We start from the raw sequence: 21,775 nt of genomic DNA, 5'->3' as shown, positions 1-21,775 counted from the left end.
GCAAGATGAATAAATGAATTAAATATAAATGTATTAAGTATGACATGGATCTTAAAAACATGCTATAGAACACGAAAAGGCAATGAATCAGCTTGATGCAGGACTTAGCCCCCACAGCAATTGATGCAGTGCTAGAATCAACTTCCCTCTGCTGTCCAAGACCTGAAATAACACTGCTGTCTGCTTGATGAAACAATTACATGCTTGACCTTAGGATGTCGGTGGCATTAGCAGATTGCACCGGTACATTTCTTATTGAGACGAATGGGAAAGGGGGAACGGGCATTTTAAATGTTACTGTAATTGGTCTTCAGTCATTCTACTTTTTTGTTGCTTGGGCTCATCTCACAAAGTGCATAGTCAAGGTTTTACTCTGGTTGACAAAAAAATTTTAGGAAAAAATAACAGCAGCCAAAACTGCTTCAAGTCTTATCTGAGAGGACATGTCAATGCATGGCATCACTTTACCTTGATTCAGTATTAAATCTGAATATTTCATGACCAGTCACTATCCCTACTTACATATTCTATTTGTATTGTCTAGAAGAACCGAGAGAGAGACGGATTTATTTGAAGATGGAGGCTTCATTGCGTCATAGACCATGACAGTAAAATACCCTAATTCCAGCAATGGAGAAACAAATTGGAATTTTAGCAGGCACTTAGCAATAAGATTGAGGTTCATGGAGTTAATGGCAAATTAGCTAATTGAACTGAAACTTGTCTAGCAATTAATACCAGAAGGGGATGATAAATGGGAAAGCTTCTCTGAGAAACTGGTGATTTGTGGGGATCTGCTTTGAGTGGCCTATTGGTCACATGATTCATGAAAATTGGAGAGTGCCTTCTACAATATAGCATATTGTTCATGACATTAAGCCACACAGTCATCTGCCAAATATAAAAGAGACAGATAACACTCAAAAGACTATTGGGCAATGTCAGCAGAAAAATGTATTCTTCCAAAAAGGTTATGCAATTGCTACAGGAATTTTATTATCATGAATAATAATGCTTGTGTTTCACATAATGCTTTTCACATCAGAAAGATATCTCAAAGCACTTCACAGATTTACTGTAAAGTATAGTGACTGTATTTTGTAGGTGAGTTTCTCTTACCACCACATAATTATGTTGATAATTCCTATGCATAACCTTTGCATCCTTCAATTTCTATTTTGTAATGATCCAGTCTGTCCTGCTTGCAGTCACCCGTGTCAGAGAATGCATGACATGTATAAAAATAAGGTTTGTCAACGATTAAGGCTGACTTTAATGGATAATGTTCCAAATGCATCTTGAATGTGTGCTTTGATGGAGAATTTTACCCTTGTAGCAGCTGGAAAAGTAGTTGGCAGTGTGTCCTTGACCTAGACGTTTGAATGCTGGTATGTTTCCATTTTCAAAGTGAAGTCTGATCATCAGGAACATAGAAAAGGAAAATGGAAAAAGCATTTAAAAACAAAATTGCAGTGTGCATGTACCATGTTACTTGAAATATTTAAAGACTGCAATTTGCCACAGCAGCGAAAGTGTATTTTAGTCAAAATATATCTGATAATCTTTACCAAATAAATACATTATACCAGTCTCCATGTCAGCAAAATAATAACTCGAAAAATAGATACAATAGGAACAAAAATGCAAAAACTGAAGCTACCTACATAAATTTTCTTTTTGGCTCTGTTGGGATTCAGTCATTTACAGGAAGCTACACTCTTATACTGCATCTGCCTGCTGGTTCCAAATCCTATTTTCTGCTGAGCATAATTGCCTTTAAATCTCAGAGTCTTAAGATATTTGTGAGTTAACTTTGTTAGTGGACCAGTCAACTAGAGAATTGTATAATTAAGGCCGAAGCTACACATTTCAGACTCATTTTGTGTTTCAGCTTTTTCTCAGGTAGTCTCTCGTGGATAATGGCTTTTTCAGCTTAGGCAGTCATATTGGTGTTTGTGTTACCATGCCAGAACCAAGTACTAGCAGTGATCTGAATAACAAAGCATCCATGTGCAACGAATAGCATGTGGTGTGCTAAACCCCAGCTTAAAGAAAGCTTTGCATGCTTGAGTTTGCATGAAGACATCAGTATTCAGGTGCTGATAAGGCCAATGTTAATGTCCAGGAAAAATGATGGCTTTAAACTATCATTTACAAATCTGGTTTGTCTCTTCATCAATATGTAGCAAACAGCATCAAACATATTCTCAAATGTTTTGAAATTTTTCGCCCACACTATTGTTGTCTTATTATTTCGCCCTGAAGAAGTTATATGGTATAGATCTTGTATTTGATGCCCTTTATCTGACAAAATGACCTTCAAAAGAAACCACTGCAAATCATAATGCATATTAAATCCAAAGTGTGTAAGAATAAATCAAGGTTCAGTTGATTAGTATTAAAATTAACAAAACACATTTTAAAACGATTTAATTTTCATATTCTGATAGCTTCCTGATATTCCTGCTTTCATTTCTATCTGAGACAAATGTGGTGTAATAATTTATTTGAAAGGGAGGCTCATCAGCAAGACTCTTTATATAATCAAATAGTTGTAAAAATTAGAATTATCATTAACAATCTTCAGTTGTGTTTATTTGCTGTGCATCTTGAATACATTTGTGCCGTCGACTTTGTCAGTGTTATTGATGTTATTGAGGCCAGTTGTTGGGAGCATATCATATATATCATATAAATCATATATATGACAGTAAATATATAATACATTCAGGGATGATTTAGCATATTTGCAGATTAAGTGGTACCTCATAAATAAGTAAGTCTAAATGTGTAGGTATTTTTCTAAACCCAAATCTCACAATTAATTACTATGGAGCTGTTAATTACCTAAGAATATAGCCATTTTCAAACTGCTCAATTTCAATATTTTACCCCTAAATACAGTCTGCCAAGCAATTAAATGCTGCAGTGTTGAAAATTAACTGACACTTGAGATTGCTACAAGGGTCACAAGAGAAATACAGATGAAGAATACCTTTCAGGCCATATGAACTTAGCCTTCCAGAGTATGCACCTTGTTTTCTACCCACATCAGCATTAGGCTATTTCTTAAATGAGTGCAGTAGCCTCATCTCTGCCACCCTTATGAGCAATCCATTCCAGATGTTGGTCACCCTATGTCAAAGAAATACTACCTGTCCTTGCGTTGACTTAAAGCTTTGGTCTGAGTTTACTTTCAGTATCCTTTTTAGAATCTAATAGACTGCTGCTAAAAAGTGTCCTCTGAGACATTTCTTTTCAAGATTGAAGAGCCCAAGCTTATTTTATTGTTCTTCATAGCTCATCATTCTAACACAGGGGATAAGCCTCATTATTCCTTGCAGCTAGGTTTCCTGGTGTTTTATTAGTAACTTCCCAGTTGCATCCCTAGGTGCTTAAAGGAGGATGTTCAGCAGCACAGGAATTGTCTTATTTGACTGACCAACAAGGCAACCGGTTGAATATTTGCTCTAAAGTTTAGCTAATTATCACCTTAGACTGTATTCCACCCTGGGCACACTGAGAATTCTTTTCTCAATAGTTTAATGGTAATGTTGACATACATGCGATGAAAGAATTATATTACACAAACCTGTGGGAACTCTGCACAAACAATGTGCCAAAGTCACTGGTCACAGAATAATATGACATACTTATAGTTTCCTTCTTAAGGAATGGTATTTGAAATCACCAATAATAGACCCCAATGTGGACTCTCAGAGAGAATTTAGTGACAGGACATTAAGATGTTGAATCTATCTCTGACCCAAAGACTTGTACTACAAGATTAGATGATACCAACTGAGTAAGAGAGAACTTGCATTGTCTCAAAGTGCTTTAATGTAATTAGTGTTAAATGCAGTGATGGTTATTATAGGCAAACAAGCAGCAATTGTCTGCACATTAAGGTCCAGCAAAGAGCCATGAGATGAATGTACAATTTATCTGGAGGATTGTTGGCCAGAACACTATGAGAAACAGCTTTCCCTTTTCAACAATCTTTAATGTCTACTTGAAGATTAGGTATGAGGAACCTCAGATTATGTTTCATCAGCAGGATGGCATCTCGGACTATACAGTGTTCCTCCCCACCACCCAATGCAGTTCTGTCAACCTAGAGCTGAAATCCCAATGAGAGACATGAATCTATGACCTTCTGACCCAGTTGCGAGAATGGTGCTGAGCTAGGGCAACCGTCCAAAAGGTTCTTGCGTGCTTTCAAATACAATAATTACAGATTTTAAGATAACCAAAAGACTTTTTCGTGCACTTGACTTATTTGTTCAGCTATTCGTTTTGAGTTCTTTGTAACTAGTGGATCTATTTTTTTAAATGTGCAATGTAACATTTTTAAAAAAATCAGTGCAGTTAGAAATAAACTATGGTTGATGTTTTATACATGTTTTCTTCCTTTTCTTCAAACTCCTACAGCAATTATGCTGAGCTGCTTCATATGGCTGAGTAACTAAGTAGGTCATTGCATGTTATTCTCTGTTCTATACCACTTATTTGGTTGCAAAGAAACAGAAGGCATATGTCTCATGAAAACCAATAGTTGAGTGGCCAAGCAGGTCATCCACTTGTGTCCTTTACATTATTACTTTCAATGCATGGCATGTGCCATGTGTACAGTGAGACTCGTTTCTCTTTAAGAGAATTGATTATATATGAGTGCATCATAGGCAGGTCAGCTGCACTGCAGTTTGGTTACTACGTTTGCCTACAAAATATACTGTCATTATATTTTACAGTAAATCCTGTGAAGCGCTTTAATGACAGTATATTTGCTCTAAAGTTTAGCTCGCTTTCCCGGGGGTAATAATCCCTTCAAAAATAAATAAATAAATAAATCATTTGGTCACTCAATCCATGACTGTTTGTGGGACACTGCTCTGTGCAATTGGCTGCCGCGTTTTGCTCACAAAATAGAGTCAATTCACTTTACAGTATATTCTGTGAAGTTCTTTGAGACGTCTCGAAGATGTGAAGGAGTAAAGGATAGATTTTTATTGCAGCATGTTAAAAAAGACTTTAATGTTTCTTCACTGGATGATTATAGGGCTTACACTGCTGACTATGATAAGTCAGACAGCTTTAATTTGGAGTACTCCCATTCTTCCACTGGAGTTTGCATCTATCCTTGCCATTTGTCCCGATGTAGATCAGATCCACTGATGTTTTGCACTTCAATGCTGCGAACATACAGAAACAAACATTAATTCCAGCCAAATTTGCTATTCCATGCCTATTCAGCGATTGCTAGATTTCATCTTTTGCACTGCTGCTGTGCAAACATAGTGGTCACAATGAGATGGTTGTTTGAAATGTTAGAGACTCTTATTGGATAATTTTGGTAAAAAGCTGTGGATTAATGTAGGAACAAGAGGATGACATTTGACCTGTCAAGCCTGCTCCTCTTGTTTATTAGATTATAGCAGCTTCTCGTGTTCTTAATCCTATTCTGAATGTCAAAGAAAAAAAATCCACAGTAGTAATGTAATGAACAAGAGTGAAGTGCAATGGAAATAATATTCAAAATAATATTACAAAATAATTTGTTCTGTTAGAAAATAAACCCTGAGCTTCAATATAACACAGAATAATATTTCCCTCAAAGCAGAAATTGAGCAGGATAGATATTAGGTGAAATATGAATTCTGAAAGGAGACTGAAGGCGGAGAGATTCAAGCAATATTTTTTCCATTAATTTTCTATAATTACAGAGAGGTGAGAGTGCAAGAGAAAGCATAAATGGGTTCTGCAGAGGTAGATCTCACTATCATCTGGCACAAATCCAGCTTGTTTTACAATATAGACATGGATCAACTGGAAGAATAATATATTATGAGATATTTACTCACATCAAGAAAGGAAAAGCATGATGGGCCTTGTCATGCACAGTGAGATTTCTCAATATGATTCCAATGAATTAATCTTGACAAAATGTCCCTGAAATAGCTGAATTCAAAGTGGCAGGAGACATTGTGACATTCCATATAGCTTGTCAGCAATTGTAGCATACCCCATGACCAGTATCACCAAAGAACCTAAGGAATACTTAGCAAAAAACAGTATATTTTGTAAAAGAACATCATTGCACATTGTATTTATGTTGTGTTTTCCCCTTAATTTAGCTTCTATGCGTATCAGCTGCACTCCAGCACCTTGCCTAAGACAATGACTGTTGGGAAGGCAATTTATAAAATAATCGTTGCATTTAATATAGCGCCTTATCACATCTTTGAGATGTTTCAAAGCTCTTCACAAAATGTACTGTAAAGTGAATTGACTATTTTGTGGGCGAAACGCGGCTGTCAATTGTGCACAACAGGATCCCACAAACAGTCGTGGATCGAGTGACCAATTTTTTATTTTTTTTAAGGAATTATTCCCCCCGGAAAAGCGATATGCCAATCGACTAATAACCGGGTTTCTAAGTACTGCTACGTAAACAGAGGCGTGTGGAGTAAGGAAACTTGTCTAACATTTCACCCTGCTGGAATCAAACCCAGGTCTCTCGCTTGCAAGGCGAGTGCTCAAACTATTCATGAGAGCATCACAACCAAACCCCATTCTGTTTTTTCAACCCAATTTCCCATCAGTAATAATAATAATAATAATCCTTGCATTTGATATAGCGCTTTTCACGTCGGGAGGACGTCCCAAAGCGCTTCACAGAACACACTGTAAAGTGAATTGACTGTATATTTGTGGGCGAACGCGGCAGCCAATTGCGCACAGCAATGTCCCACAAACAGTCGTAGATTGAAAATGACCAATTTATTATTGTTTTGGATTTTGGAGGGATTATTATTAGGCGTGTGGAGCAAGGAAACTTGCCTAAGGTTTCGCCCTGCCTGGAATTGAACTCAGATCTCTACTTGCAAAGCAAGTGCTCTAACCACTGAGCTACAGGACTCCACATCACCACATAACTCACATCACATCACCAGTCCGTTAATCTATACCACACAGAGACCCTTACCTCGACTATGCAATACTGAAATGTGCATGAATTTCTTTGCACCCTAGTTTATCAAGTACCCTACAACAGCAGATTGATATACAGCACACTAACTCCATAATTACTCTGTGAACAATCTTATTATACTCACCTGTGAATCATGTCACATTATTATTCAGCTTCCTAGCTGGCCCAGCCAGCTATTATACCATTTTATTAATTTGATTGTGGAAGTGATGCCAGGTGTCATTGATGTTCAGTCCTGGATGAGGGCAAATTTCCTACAGTTGAATGTGAACAAGACTGAGGCCCTCCTGATTGGCACACGACAGCACTTCAGCACCTCAGGCTCTGATAGCATCAACCTCCATGGTTGCACACTACAACTCACCAAGCCAGTTAGGAACCTAGGTGTCTTGTTCGACCCTCAACTGTCTTTTCTCCCCCACATTCAAGCCATGACCCGCTCTGCCTTCCCTCACCTCCATAACATTGCCCAACTCTGCCACTACCTCACCCCTCAGGCCGCTGAAACTCTTGTTCATGCCTTCATCACCTCCAGGCTCGACTATGCAAACGCCCTGCTTGTCGACCTTCCCAAGACCTCCCTCCACAGGCTGCAGATAATCCAGAACTCTGCAGCCCGTGTCCTCTCTCGCACCAAACTCCATGACCCCATCTCCCCCTTTCTCGCCCGACTCCATTGGCTCCCTATCCTTCAGAGGATCCAGTTCAAAATCCTGGTCCTCACCTACAAAGCCCTCCATGGCCTCTTCCCACCCAACCTCTGCAACGTCCTAACCCCCTACCAACCCACTCGTTCCCTCCGCTCAGCCGGCTCTGGCCTGCTTCATGTCCCCCGACCCACCCGCCCCATCATTGGCGAGAGAGCCTTCAGCCACTCTGCCCCCAACCTCTGGAACTCGATCCCCCAATCACTCCGCCTCGCCCCCTCCTTAGCCTCCTTCAAGTCCCGCCTCAAAACCCTCCTCTTCGACCATGCCATCGGTCACCCCCCTTCCCCTCCCATCCCTTATCCCCCCTAACCCCAGCTCGGGTTTGAAATGCTGTACTCTGTCCAGCGCCTTGGGAAGTCCTCCCGATGTGAAAGGCGCTATACAAATGTAATCTTGTGTTGTTGTTGTATTCTCCTCAGTAGCACAATACTAACTGCCTGACCTACCAATCACACTTTTCAGTTCCAAACATAGTCATGATATATGATATGAAGAAAGATGTTGAAACCAATTTATGAATTTGTAATCACTTTTTCCTTAAATGCTGTTGAGAATCACTATCACTTGAATGCCCGAGGAGCCTGCAATACTGTCCTGTAGAAAACGATCAAGCCATAGCAAACTTCAATAACTTTTACCTAATACGGTCAATTAGTGCCTTGTGGAAGATTGCACTTTAGGCAATATGAATACTTTAAAGTGGTATTTCTGCCACTGTACATTTGCCAATAAAACTTAACGCAGCAGTATACATTTGCTATTAGAAAACTAAAACCACTAGCTTGACTAATAATTGTGGGAAATTATAGGAACTTTAGTGACTCTGTAATTTTCTGATATTTTAGGCCATTTAGAGTATCAGCGTTCCAAGACTGAAATTGTTTTTTTTCTATTTGCGCTGTTGGAACATAGAAAATGGGGCAAGAATTGTTCAGGTGACTAATGTTGGTGCATGGTGTATTAATAGGATGGAATGTCAGAGATCATACTCCTGTCTTTTTTAATGCTCGTTTTGGCACTTTACTGATGCCAATGCTTCAAAAAGAGCTGGCATTAATGATTTGAATGACAGGAAAAGTCTTTGTGTCTTTGTGTGTGTTCACTGCTTACTACGTACTGAACCATCTGGATTTATTCTATTGCTGGTGCCTGGTCAACTTGGATTAAATTCAATTGCGAGTGTTTGTTTATGAATGTAATGTCCTGAAAATACACAGCGCTAACTGTTTTGTAACAACCATTTATCATCAGGATTTATGAATCCACATGGTGCTTTTAAAATAAGAAGGACCAAATCAAAGAAATAGCATACATTATTAGCATTACCACATACAATTCATTCATAAAATTGTTGCTGCTATTAATTTCCATCCTTAATATTTCATAGGCTCGATGGGCTGCATTGAATGCCTCCTTTTGTTCCTATTTTCCTCTGTTCCTATGACAGTGAACCAAAAGTCTCTAAATGTAATTACTTTTAACTTAAATACATTATGCCTTCTAAATTCACATAAATAGTTGGATCTAATAAAAATATATTTGTAAAAATTAACGGTCCCTGTGTTTATTTCCTATTGACAGACATAGTCAGGTAGAATTATATATAATGCCTACTTGTCCTTCATTCCAAGTCAATCACTTTCCAGTCACACTTCAGTGGGAGACTGGTGATGATTATCGGAGATTGTTGCTGTTGAATGTCATCCTATTAGAGAGTAAACATGGTGCTGTCAGTTTTCTGATGGACAGCGTGTAGTGGCTTTGGTTGGAACATTGAAGTGTGGGAAGAAAGGAGCACAGATAACGTAAAAATATTTTGAGAGGCAATTAATTCCACTTTATATTTTGCATTGCTTTCAGGAGGCCTCTTAAAAGGGTTCAATTCAGAACTAATTAATGAAGGATATGGAAGCGTTCTTTTGTCACTACAAGACTAAATGCAATTGAGTGTCTATTAGCATTACACCAGTAACTGTAGGGAGGGATTAGTGAGTTTCATTCCTCAATTATTCCACTCATCTCTGCAATTGGGCATTGCAAGTTTCCAACACCTCTAGTCTATGAACGTTATGTGATATATTTACATAGAATTTGCTGCCTGTTCATCTGAGGTTTGAAATGTTACCTAGTCTTAATCTGTAAAGCCATTTTGTCTTCAAATTTAAATTCCTGAAATACTTTGGAAAAATCTCAATTCAGTCATAATTTGGAATCCGGTTCTTTTTAAGATCAGTGGACAAACAGCTTTCTAATTGAAACTGAATTGAAGAGTTTTCACAATTCTGGTGATATACAGTGTTTTAAAACAAAATGGACTTACAGTCTAAGATTAGATGGAATTTCAGTTCTCGGATCCTTTATTTTAAGCACTATCAAAGAAAATGAAAATAAGAAATCAATTCTGAAATTGTGCAATGTGACTGGTGTAAACTTCCAGTGCCCTGTGCTCCTGAATTTCCCCCTTGTGTCTTGTACAATTTCCTTGTTAAATGTGTTTCTGTCCTACTGGGACGCTTCACTAGTTCAAAGAACAACACGTGTAACTCTGAATAATTAACTCCGGGTTGCAAAGGATACAGAAGACCAGCAATTTATTAAGCACTTCACGGTTGTTTATGTGATTAGAATAGTTATTATGAGCAGTTGATACATTACCAATAGAAATATTTACATTTATATAGACACTGGTTTAGCAGAGTTCAGTACAGATACATGAGTTCAATAGTGAGCCAAAACTGTCTGTACGTACATATATATATATATAGGTTCCTCTACCATATAATATAATTCATAAAATAGGACAATAACAGGACATAACCAAAGGCAATGAGTGAGAATCAACAACCTGCTCTAGTGCTGGCAGGAGCGGTTCCTAACAAGCTCACTGAATATCACTTGAATTGACAGAATCTCTGTTACCAAGGTAGCCTCAGGTAACCATATTTTCTATCTAATTCTGTTTTTATAATCTCACATCACAAACTGCACCCTGCTGCCAACTAACTTTCAGTATAAATATGTATAGCTCTATTTTACAAAAAAAACTTTTTACAATGTTATATAATGTTTTCATGCTCGGTGGATAACCAAATTGATTACAATAAATGCATTTTGTGAGATCAGATAATTCAACATAATTCTGAATAGATTGGGGCTGAAGCTGGGACAATCTGGTTCTGCATGACTCAATGTGACTGCAAACAGTGGCTTAACCACTATTGTCTTCAGTGCTATCAATGCCAAGATTTTATTTAATTTGACAGTGCTATAAATATTGACGCTATTTGAATAAGCACGTTAATTTAGTTAATTATTTGGTGGTGAATTCATTTGATTAGTTATCTCATTATAATCTCATCATCAATAACTTGTACCAATGACAAGTGGAACAAGAAAGGATTGCTTTTAAAAGAGCTAGCACAGACACAATGTATTGTACTTTTTTTTAGTAAACCATCTGACATCATCACTTGCTGTAATGCTCAATTTTTGTTTCCTTTCTTCCGTTTTGTTTCATTGTGCCTTTCCTGAGGACATTGACTCGTCATGAAGTGCAGTTGCAGGAGAAAATCTGGGACTTTATGTTCTGTTTGTTTAGTGTTACAATGAATAGCACATTTATCAAATGCACCTTTGGATGAGTTGCTCATTAGATTTCATTATATACAGAAAATATATATTTCCAATAAGTTACATGCAAAATATTTCATGAATAGTTCTAGATGATAATAATTGGCCTGCATAGAAAACACAGGCTTTTAATGACTTCTGCGCTTGTGATTCATGAGGCCCACAGAGGCTCTCGCATATGGTACTGTTTTATAACACACTCCAACCCACATGTTGTAGCATAAAAAAAAGAAGCACTAAGGTAGGTAAATTAGACCCTTGGATCTCATTGAAATTATTGATTCCAAGAACCAAAGAGATTAAGCTGCTCTTCAACTTAAAATCAATGCTATATTCACTAAACTGATCCCAATCTCCAAGAAGCTTCAACAATCTCTAAGAAATGTCTCCGTTTTCACATGAGTCAAATATTTGATGAGGGGAGACCTGTGACTGATAATTCAAGTTCACAGTTTCAGTCATTGCAGTGAGGGCAAGAAAGGGCAAGAAACTCACAGAAAACTGCAATAGAACCAAACAGTAAATATAATTGGTTCTAAAGTATCTTCTTAGATCATTGTGGAGAAAAGCTGAAGCCTGTTTGGTTCTGTTTTCCCACTGCAGCATTCAGTAGTTGTCTACAGTTGGCAACGGTCAAATATGTTGTACACAATGAGAATTATTAAGAAAATGTTAAAACATTCTGAAATTACATATACTGAATAATTACAAAGAAGTCACCAATCAGAAGCAAAACAAAAATATTGTGCCACTGCAATATATTGGATTAAGTATTGGCACCACAGGTAAAGCTGCCAACAGGATAGCACAAATGTATGCACACAAATCTTGTGTCAATGAAGACTTCGAAGGTCATACTGTAATCTATCCCTTCAGTTGACTTATTATTCACAAATATTATAAATAATAATAAAAATTCTTGCATTTAACAGATCAGGATTGTCATTTGAAGAAGGCATGAGCTAAAATGAACTTATGCATTAACTTTTTCACACAAGGCTTACTTTACTATTGATAGGACTTGGTTAGATTTTTCATAGAATAGAAGGATGAACATGGGTTGGATCCTCAAGCTGCACTTAGATAACCTGAATAGCTTTTTCTCATTTATACTCGCTCATTCTTTCTTTCATTGGCATTTTCAGCTTTTTTTTAGTGATCCTTCAAGACGCTTCTCATGGTTACCAAAAGCATATTTTATTCTTTTTAAGTTTAATTTCCTTTGACTCGATTTTAAACAACAGTTCTACGAAATGAAAAGATATATCGAGAATTTAAAACGTATCCTGCATTTACAAACATTTTTCCAGCGACAAGAAACTTTTAAATATTTTCAGAATTCTCTTGAGTGCATATGCCTTTCAGTCCTCTCCAAACAATTTGATGCAGAGTGATTTGATGTAGGATGCTACCATTGCTAGGTACTGTAGAGTACCCCCAATCTCAGTTACGCTGCTTTTGGGGGTGACAAGCAGAGACCAGTCATTTCCCCGCAGGAGACAAGAAGTATTTTCACCCGGCTGATCTCTGTGACCTGCTAAAAGTAATAAAACATATTAACAGGGGACAAGGAGCACATTGCTTGACTCAGCTCTCTGTTGCAGAGATGCATGGCTGGTGTGAAATCTATGGAAGGAGAAAAACAGGTCAGGAGAGTGGAAAAAAAAACTTTAAAATATTATGGAAGGTTGACATACTTTTAAAAAAAAGCAGAGTTTATTTTTAATAATTAAATTTCACATCATTTTCGAATTTGATGAAAGTTGGGCTCTCTCTTAATACCATTTCTCTTAATAGCATTAACATTTACTTATTTATGATCTCCTCCAAGTAATTTATTGGTTCCAATGAATGTTAGGGTAGTTGGGAAAAAAGGTGATCTTAAAGCAACTGTAATATTTTCTGATGTATCGGCTCAGTTGATGGTGCCTTTAACGTCCCCAAAGTCATTTCTGTTGCGTTAAGCTGCAGCTACTTTTCCAAAGGTTCTTTTACCGTTTTTACTAGTATTCCAGTTCCCATAATCAACAGCCATCAGCCTCCGATGTGACTGTGGTTGTATCATATAAATGCATAGTTGCTATGGTAAATCTCATTTCAATATTCATGGCCAAACATTTTAAACCAGAAAATGCTACAGTATTTCCTTTCACAAGCCTCCTTTAGTTTTCTAAACATTAACAATATTATCACTCTGCAAATTGGAAAGTAATTAGAACAACAATACTTGCTGAGAATTGCAATACAGTATTTTCAAACCTTTTTGACCTTAGGGTACATTGTTGCAATAGTGATAGACCTGACACAGTGGAGTAATTTAATTGATTTAATTTTGCTTAATATCTACCCATTCTACATTATTGAATTTCTGTCCTTACTTTTCCATGATGTGCTTAATAATATATACTGTGCTCTATTATATAATATATGTAATCACAGTAATATAGAATACTGTATAATAATCCTTGCTTCAACACATCTCAAAGCATGTCATAGGATTTTCTATAAAACGTAGTGACTATATTCACAGACAAATTTGATGAGCAATTTGCACACAGTAATGTGTCACAGCCATAAAGTGAACAGCCAATCGTTTTGCTAAATTAGGGGAAGGTTAATTCTGAACAATGAGAGAATCTCCCTTCTCTTTTCGAATAGTTCCATAAAATAAATAATAATGATAATTTAGTCACTCAATCCACAACTGTTTGTGGGACACTGCTGTGCGCAAGTGGCTGTAGCGTTTCGCCCACATGAATAAACAGTCAATTCACTTTACAGTGTATTCTGTGAAGTGCTTAGAGACGTCGCAAAGATGTGATAAGGCGCTATGTCAAATGCAAGGATTATTATATTATTATTATTAGTGCCATGAGATTTTTAATGCCAACTCAACAGACAAATAGATTTAAACATCTCTGCTGAAGGACGGCACTTCCATCCTCGCAGAGCTCCCTAAGTACTGCAGTTCAGTGTCAGCCTAGATAAGGTGAGTTCAAAGCCCCGATGTAAAGGCTTGAACTCACAAGCTTCTTGATTTAGAAGCGAGATTGCTGTTAACCGAACCAGGCAGATATCTGAATGAATCACGTGTCATTATTAATTGATTGAAATATTTTAAAAGTAAAATCCAACTATATTCTGTTTATAAAAGGAGGCACATTTTGTGTTAAACTTCTGCAATGTACAGCTGTATAGGAGGGCACAAGGATATGCATGGAACTGGCCAGGAGTGCCTTTTTCCCTTCCCCTCTCTGGTTTCTGCTTCAAACTGTACCACATGTAAGATCAGAAACTTATTGTTAAGGGAATTTTGAATGTAAAGCTCCACTCCATGATATAGAGACTCGGGTAGTTCAATAACCATTGCAAATTGTTTATGGGCTCTGAAGAAGGGATATACATCATAGGACATATGACAGTCATTGGCACAGAAATCCAGCAAGTTGATAAACACCAGCTGAGTTTGTTGGCATGCAACATGATGTTATGCTTCACGTTGTAAAATCTTTATTTGTTATGTCAAAGTATGGAGCATTGCCTGTATCATAGTGATTAATATAATGCCCAGCTCTGATGGGCTTCCTCCATTCCCAAAAAAAACTTTCAGCGGGAACATACTATTTTTCTCTGTGATTCGCATTTCCTAGAAGAGACGAGTTTTTCTTATTTATCTTCCCATGTATGTATTATCACTCGTAAAATATTCCTGTGAGACACAGTTATGAACATTGCTTCTTTATTATCTTATGATGACTCACTGCCCAAGGACAAACGTGAAAAAGTCAGTGTGAAAACGAGGACGTTGGAATAATGATATCAAAATGGTCCATTATTAATGAAGTGAAAGAGAACATTAATGATAAGTAAGTTCTCGCATTCTAGAAACAAATGTGAAAGATTTATGAAAGGCTGCTCAATTTATAGAGTTTAGGTAATGATCCTTTTACAGTACTCATAACAGTAACAGCAAGATACTAAAGTCTGGAACTTCTGTTGCAGCTTACTGTGGTAAAAAGACCAATGCAGTTCACTTTTATGTTGGAGCCTATTTTTTTTCTTTTACTCTACCGAGTCAGGCACCAATTGGAACAACAGCAACAACAACTTGCATTTATACAGCACGCTTCATGTAAGATAACATCTCAACATGCTGGACAAAGAGGGCAGGGCATGAAACTGATCTTAGTTCTTTATTGTTGCCATACTTAACCTCCTGCTACCTTCTGCTCATATGTTCTCTCACTCAGTGGTCTCAGTTTAGATCTTTCCTACTAATGATGGGGCTGATGTGTGGAAGACAGGAGTGAAAGGAATTATCAATGTTGTTGACTCCTGTGCCACAATAGGATCACTCTCAAGCTCATTTTATATTTACTGACTTTCCCTTTGTTGAAGTGATGTGACAGAATCTGATGCCATTCACACATCAAAATAAGATTCATGAACAGAAATTAATGAAAATAAACATAAGGCACAAGCAGCACAAACAAAATGCTCCATTGAAGGAATTGATACAACTTCTATTCAGCTGAAAAATAAATATTTGACCTGATTCTCTGCTTATTGAAATGTCCATTTGCTCACACATGCAATCTCATATCAAGCAGTGGAAAGGCAATTCTTACATCTTAATAATAATCCTTTCAAAAATAATAATAATAGTAATAATTTGGTCACTCACTCCACAAATGTTTGTCGGACACTGCTATGTGCAATTGGCTGCCCACAAAATACACAGTCTCTACACTTTACAGTATATTCTGTGAAGCTCTTTGAGATGTCTTGAAGGTGTTATAAGGCGCTCTATCAAATACAAGGATTGTTATTATTTATGGCTGTTCTGTAACATTTCCTAACAGTGTTATAATACAATTGTAGAGTTCTGGGAGCAGCAGTTTAGCTGGTACTTATCAGCCTGAGTGTTGCATGTTGATTATTTTTCAATTCATACGGTATCAACTTATAACAATAAAAACTTGCATTTATATTCAAGATTAATGCATCACACTAAACTTTGTCTCCCAACTTTAGTTATCTTTTTGACGTTGAACGCCCAAAAGTCCATCTGCTGGATTGATTGGGCACATTAACCTTGAGCTTTCACTTCCCTCTCTTCTTCTATAAAGGCCTATCAAGAGAGTGACTTGCTACAAAACATGCTTTTGAATGATAACCTCACCAACAATGAATCTTACACTGTTTCAGACAAACAGAAAGAGGAAACTGTGTGTCATTGCAGTCGGGATAATCCATCTGCATTATCATTTGCTGACCCCTTACAATTAACAATAGTCATGTCATTTGTTTGTAATCCAATGCTCTATCCCCAGAATGAAGCATCAGTCATGTTCAACCATATCAGTGAACTGTATTTTGAATGCACTGTAAGTTGTAAGGTCAAGGCTAAAATGTTTATAAGACCTACCCAAAACTAATACGTCTTGAAAAAAATCTCAGCATTCAATATTCCTGGACATAGATTTCAATAATAATAATCCTTGCATTTGGTACAGTGCCTTTCACGTCTGGAGTTTTCCTTAAAGTGCTACACAGGATTTATTGTAAAGTGTAGTGCCTGTGTATTTTGTAGGCAAACCAGCAGCCAAATTTGCACAACATTGCACAAGCAGTCATGAAGTGAATGATCAATTTTATCTGTGGAATTTTTGGCTATGAACAAGATACGTTATTATGTGCACTTCCCATAGCCATTTACCTGACAGCACAGTCCTGATTCCCATATCCAAGCCACCTAACAAGTGTAAGCAGGATTTAGTGCAATGCTTCCTTCGGCTATCATCAAGTTCAGGAGTTATTTTCTGATGAGGTCAGTTAATGGGAGGCTTTTGTTCCATTGTTTGAAAAGAAAGTTTAATTATTTCCAAGGGAATCGAGAAAACACATATTTTGCCTTTGTGATAAGATAAATCCCTTTGTGAAATCTTGTCCAGCTTGCGTGAGTCTTAACCCTGCTTCCTGTAGTCATAACAAGCTGTCACTGACGTGCACACTACAGCTGTCCCACACGAGCTGAGATATAGTAATGGCATCTATACACCTTCTGCATATCTCCAAGCCTCTTACAGTGCAAACTCCGCCAGCTTCTACCATGTGGCTGATGAATTTCTCATCCCAAAAGGCCCTTTCGTACTTGCCCAATTATTAACGAAAACATTATCAAAATGCACTCGTCCCCAATGATTCTTGGTTCTGGCTGTAAAAAATGCCTTGTAGCTCTGATGTCTTTATACACTGGTGTCTTGGGTACCACATGATAATACTGTTTGTACTGTAATATAGTACATTATCAGGCTATTGGCTTGTCAGGATAATTTGGGGCTAAGGACTGCTCATGATTATGGAACCAAATATACAATGTTCCTCATGGCATTTGTTCATGACACAAAGAGGTTTTTTTTGAAAAAAATATGCACTGTTAGATCAGAAATTTTGATTTGCTTCACAACTGGTTTCACGATTAGTTTCACAATTATCTGTTAATTGACAGTGGTGGGCAATAGTAATATTCAAGAAACGTCCCACCCCTCCCACACACACACACAGACACAAACTTCTGATGGCGGATATTATAAACCACAGCCATTTTATTGCAAAGTTCTTGTAAAAAAAAATTGTGTTTTGGCAGGCTGCCATAGATTGAGCAGAAGTTGCCATGCTGTGAAAATGATCACAGTTTAATTCTGAGCTCATCTCTACCAGCTGGATCCAGCGAGTGAGACTGTATAGAATATATTTGCTTCTATCTGTCAGTTGTTGGTGGCTGTGCATCGTTAGAATAACAAACACAAGTGTCAAGAGTATAATTATAAATAGTTTTAAACTATGTTTTCAGGGTACGTGAGAAACCACACCCCCTTAGGTTATGTAAATGATTAAACGTTGAAAGATTTCCAACTTCAGGAATTATGAAACATTTAGGAAGAGTCAGTGGTTAACCATGATAACCCCCAATTACTGTCAATATGTTGTAAAATATAACATCCGGCAAATTCTTTAATTCGGCTAAATATACTTTTCATTGTTTATTTTTAATTGTTTGGATTTTAATAAAACTTTTTTCATGAACGTGCATTCCACATAAGAATTTTTACAAAAGTTGTTTGTTTTCAGATCAAAAACATGATAAACCAAAGTAGTAGGCCAAGCTGTAATCTTTCAACAAGAACAGAAACAAATAGCTGGTTAAATTAATTTCAAACATACCAGCATTAAAGGAATTTTTTTTGTCATTGGGAATGACACGTTCTGAGTTCACCTGCATAATCTTTGATTATGTTATTGAAAGCGTGTTCATATAGGAAGATCAAAAATGAATTATTCCTGTGAGTTTGCAAATGTGGAATGCAGTAATAGTCTGAATCAATGTGTTAGTGTGTCATTGGTATGTTTTCCATGGGAGTATTAGGACACACTAACTGCCCCACTAAGATGTGTGAGTTTGCCTCAGGCTCTGCTCATATCAGTTCAATGGGGGAATACCATAATCCTGAACAAACTGGAGGGTGGGGTAAAATATTCATGGGCATATTATATACACTGTCTCCATAATTTCCTACTTATCAAGGATAGATTACCACTTGATAAATGTGTAATATTATATCAAAGTCACTAATCTTTTAGTGCAGATGCTGTTGCATATCAGGTGTAGAAAACATTACCAATAGATTCCCATTTTGACACCCATCATGCAGAATTCCCTACCAAATAAAAACCTACCCAAACCCACACTATATGATAGTAACAAATTACTAATAATATGGGAGTGATTTCAAGGGAACATTCTCATGCAGTTTCAGATCATTGTATGAAGCACTTAAATCCGATTTTTATGATTTCTAAGACGTTCTTTGGCACCCTTTTAATAATGTCTTAAAGATAGCATTGCATTAATTTCCTCTGACAGTAATTGAAGATTTGTTCATCACTATAATTGCGATTAGACGTGCAAGAAAAATTGCCTTAAAAAATTATCTTATCATCTTTGAAGCCAAACTCTTTAAAAATAATTATCTAATGCAGGTAATTACATAGGTCGTTTTATCCAATAACAACTGGTTTCGATATTATATGGATTTAAGTATTTTTTCTAGAGGGAAATATATAACATGTGGCAGTGTGAAATAACAGGAGCCATGTCCTCAACAAATCAGGATTCCAGTCACTTCAAAATATGAAAATGGTGGTTAGCCACTTCTGACTTAGTTTATTTTATAGTCATTCCAGTCCATGTTTTCCTTCAATCTCTTCATTAAGATTGTTCCTGCAACACTCAGCGTTAAACATTTAATGCCTAAATTCCATAGCAGATAAATTCTAATTATTTAAATAAGGACTTTATTGTCCCGACCATAAAATAGTTCATGCAAAATCCCTGTCTTATTCCCACAGGCAGTAAAACCTTACCAATCGAGCTTTTAATATATTTAGGAAGTATATTTTAGTGTGAACATTACAAGCAGTCTAATCTAAACAAATGGTATGCAATCGCTTCAATGATTGCTACATTATTTCCTTGGAGATACTGTGGGTCAAAATCACCATGGTGAATACTTACCAGTGAATAAATAGTGGAAATATTTCAAACAAAAGCCTCCTTTTGGCTATATTCCAATCTGAATTTGCCAGCAGTCAAATATTAGCTCCATAGACCAGGCTTTGGATATTAGATCAATTATTTTCATAAATGTTTTATAAAGGTCTGCATCACAACATTGCAACCCCATTGAGAAGCAAAGCAGAAGGACATAATGCTCATTAACAAAATATTTCCTGTGTTATAATTTAATGAGAAATGAGACGTCTATAGTCTGTTATATATATACTGTATATATAGTCTGTTATATATATACTTATTTTAGTAATTGTCATTAATATTGTTTTTGATGGGTAATTAGCTCATATTAACATGCTATAAAGTTTGCTTGTAAAGGTTTAAGTTATTCTGCTTTGAATTATAAAAGCTATAGTTTGGAGATGATAAAATATAGGTGAAGACATTTTTACTGTTAGGTGTAAAAAAGTAGAATGTGAGAACATATTGTCAAGATCTGGAAGCAAAGTAAAGAAATTGGTAATTCAAATTATTATAAGTAAGTGCACTTAAAGCATGGAATAAATTGGCACTTACTGCAACAAATGTAGAAAATAATGGTTTATTTACTAACAAATTATAGATGTTTTACTTTTCATAAATTTTCTCCAGCTTTCACTGATGTTTACAACTGCTTTTCAAGGTGATTTTCTTTGCCTTAGACCAGGAGCACAGAGACCGACTCTAATGTCTACCGCCTTGCCGAGTTGGCAACTAATTCAGCATCTGTCTGGTAGATATGGTTCAATCACATTGGATAATGTTTTTTCCCAAAGGAGGGATCAGGAGCGTTGCTGTCTTCTTGACAGTGGAGATCCAGGAGGGAAAAAAAACATAAGGCACCATTTGAAAAGAGAAAGGAGTTTCTCCCAGTGTCCAGGCCAACAAACCCCAGATAAAAGTGATCATTCACTTCAATCCAAATTTGTGATCCAAATTTGTTGCTGCATTAAATCCCATCAATTACACAATCACTACGCTTTACAGTATATCCTACGAAGTGCTTCGAGATGTCTTCCTGATGTGAAACTTGCTCTAATACTATATTAATAACAAAGTCTTAGGCTTCGATCCGGTTCCTTTCACTGAAGGAGGAACATCTCAAGGTGTGGTACAGGAATCGCCGCCAAGTGTGGTGACTGTGTAATTCGTCAGTGAAAAGCAACAGACAATCTGTGCACAGGGACGTACTGCAAACAGCTGTGACACAACTGACCAATTTTATTGTGAACCAGGATTGTGAGGATTGTTAGTGGAAGTATTGCACAAATGCAATAAATGAAAGGAGGGGAGGAGAGAGAGAGAGTGAGTGAGAGTGAGGGAGTGAGAGAGAGAGAGTGAGTGAGAGTGAGGGAGTGAGAGAGAGAGAGAGTGAGTGAGAGTGAGAGAGTGAGTGAGAGTGAGGGAGTGAGAGAGAGAGAGAGTGAGTGAGAGTGAGGGAGTGAGAGAGAGAGGAGTGAGAGTGAGAGAGAGAGAGAGAGAGTGAGGGAGTGAGAGAGAGAGAGAGTGAGTGAGAGTGAGGGAGTGAGAGAGAGAGTGAGTGAGAGTGAGGGAGTGAGAGAGAGAGAGAGTGAGAGTGAAGGAGTGAGAGTGAGAGAGAGTGGGAGTGAGAGTGAGGGAGTGAGAGAGAGAGAGAGAGAGAGAGAAGAATCTGGCAGCCCTGAACCAAACCAACCCCCCCCCCCCAATTCTGAAAGAATAGAATTAATACATATAAATATAGTTATATATACTTAATGCATTCAATTTATATTTATGTACATAGAGGCATTGCCTCTTTAAGAAAGTGACTCCTCTCCCAGAACAATAATAGTGGAGGCAGCGCCCCCG

The sequence above is a fragment of the Callorhinchus milii genome, unplaced genomic scaffold (assembly GCF_018977255.1).
Source record: "Callorhinchus milii isolate IMCB2004 unplaced genomic scaffold, IMCB_Cmil_1.0 Scaffold7, whole genome shotgun sequence".
Taxonomy (NCBI): Eukaryota; Metazoa; Chordata; class Chondrichthyes; order Chimaeriformes; family Callorhinchidae; genus Callorhinchus; species Callorhinchus milii.
The sequence above is the reverse complement of the archived record's forward strand: the minus strand, read 5'-3'. Positions refer to the sequence as shown.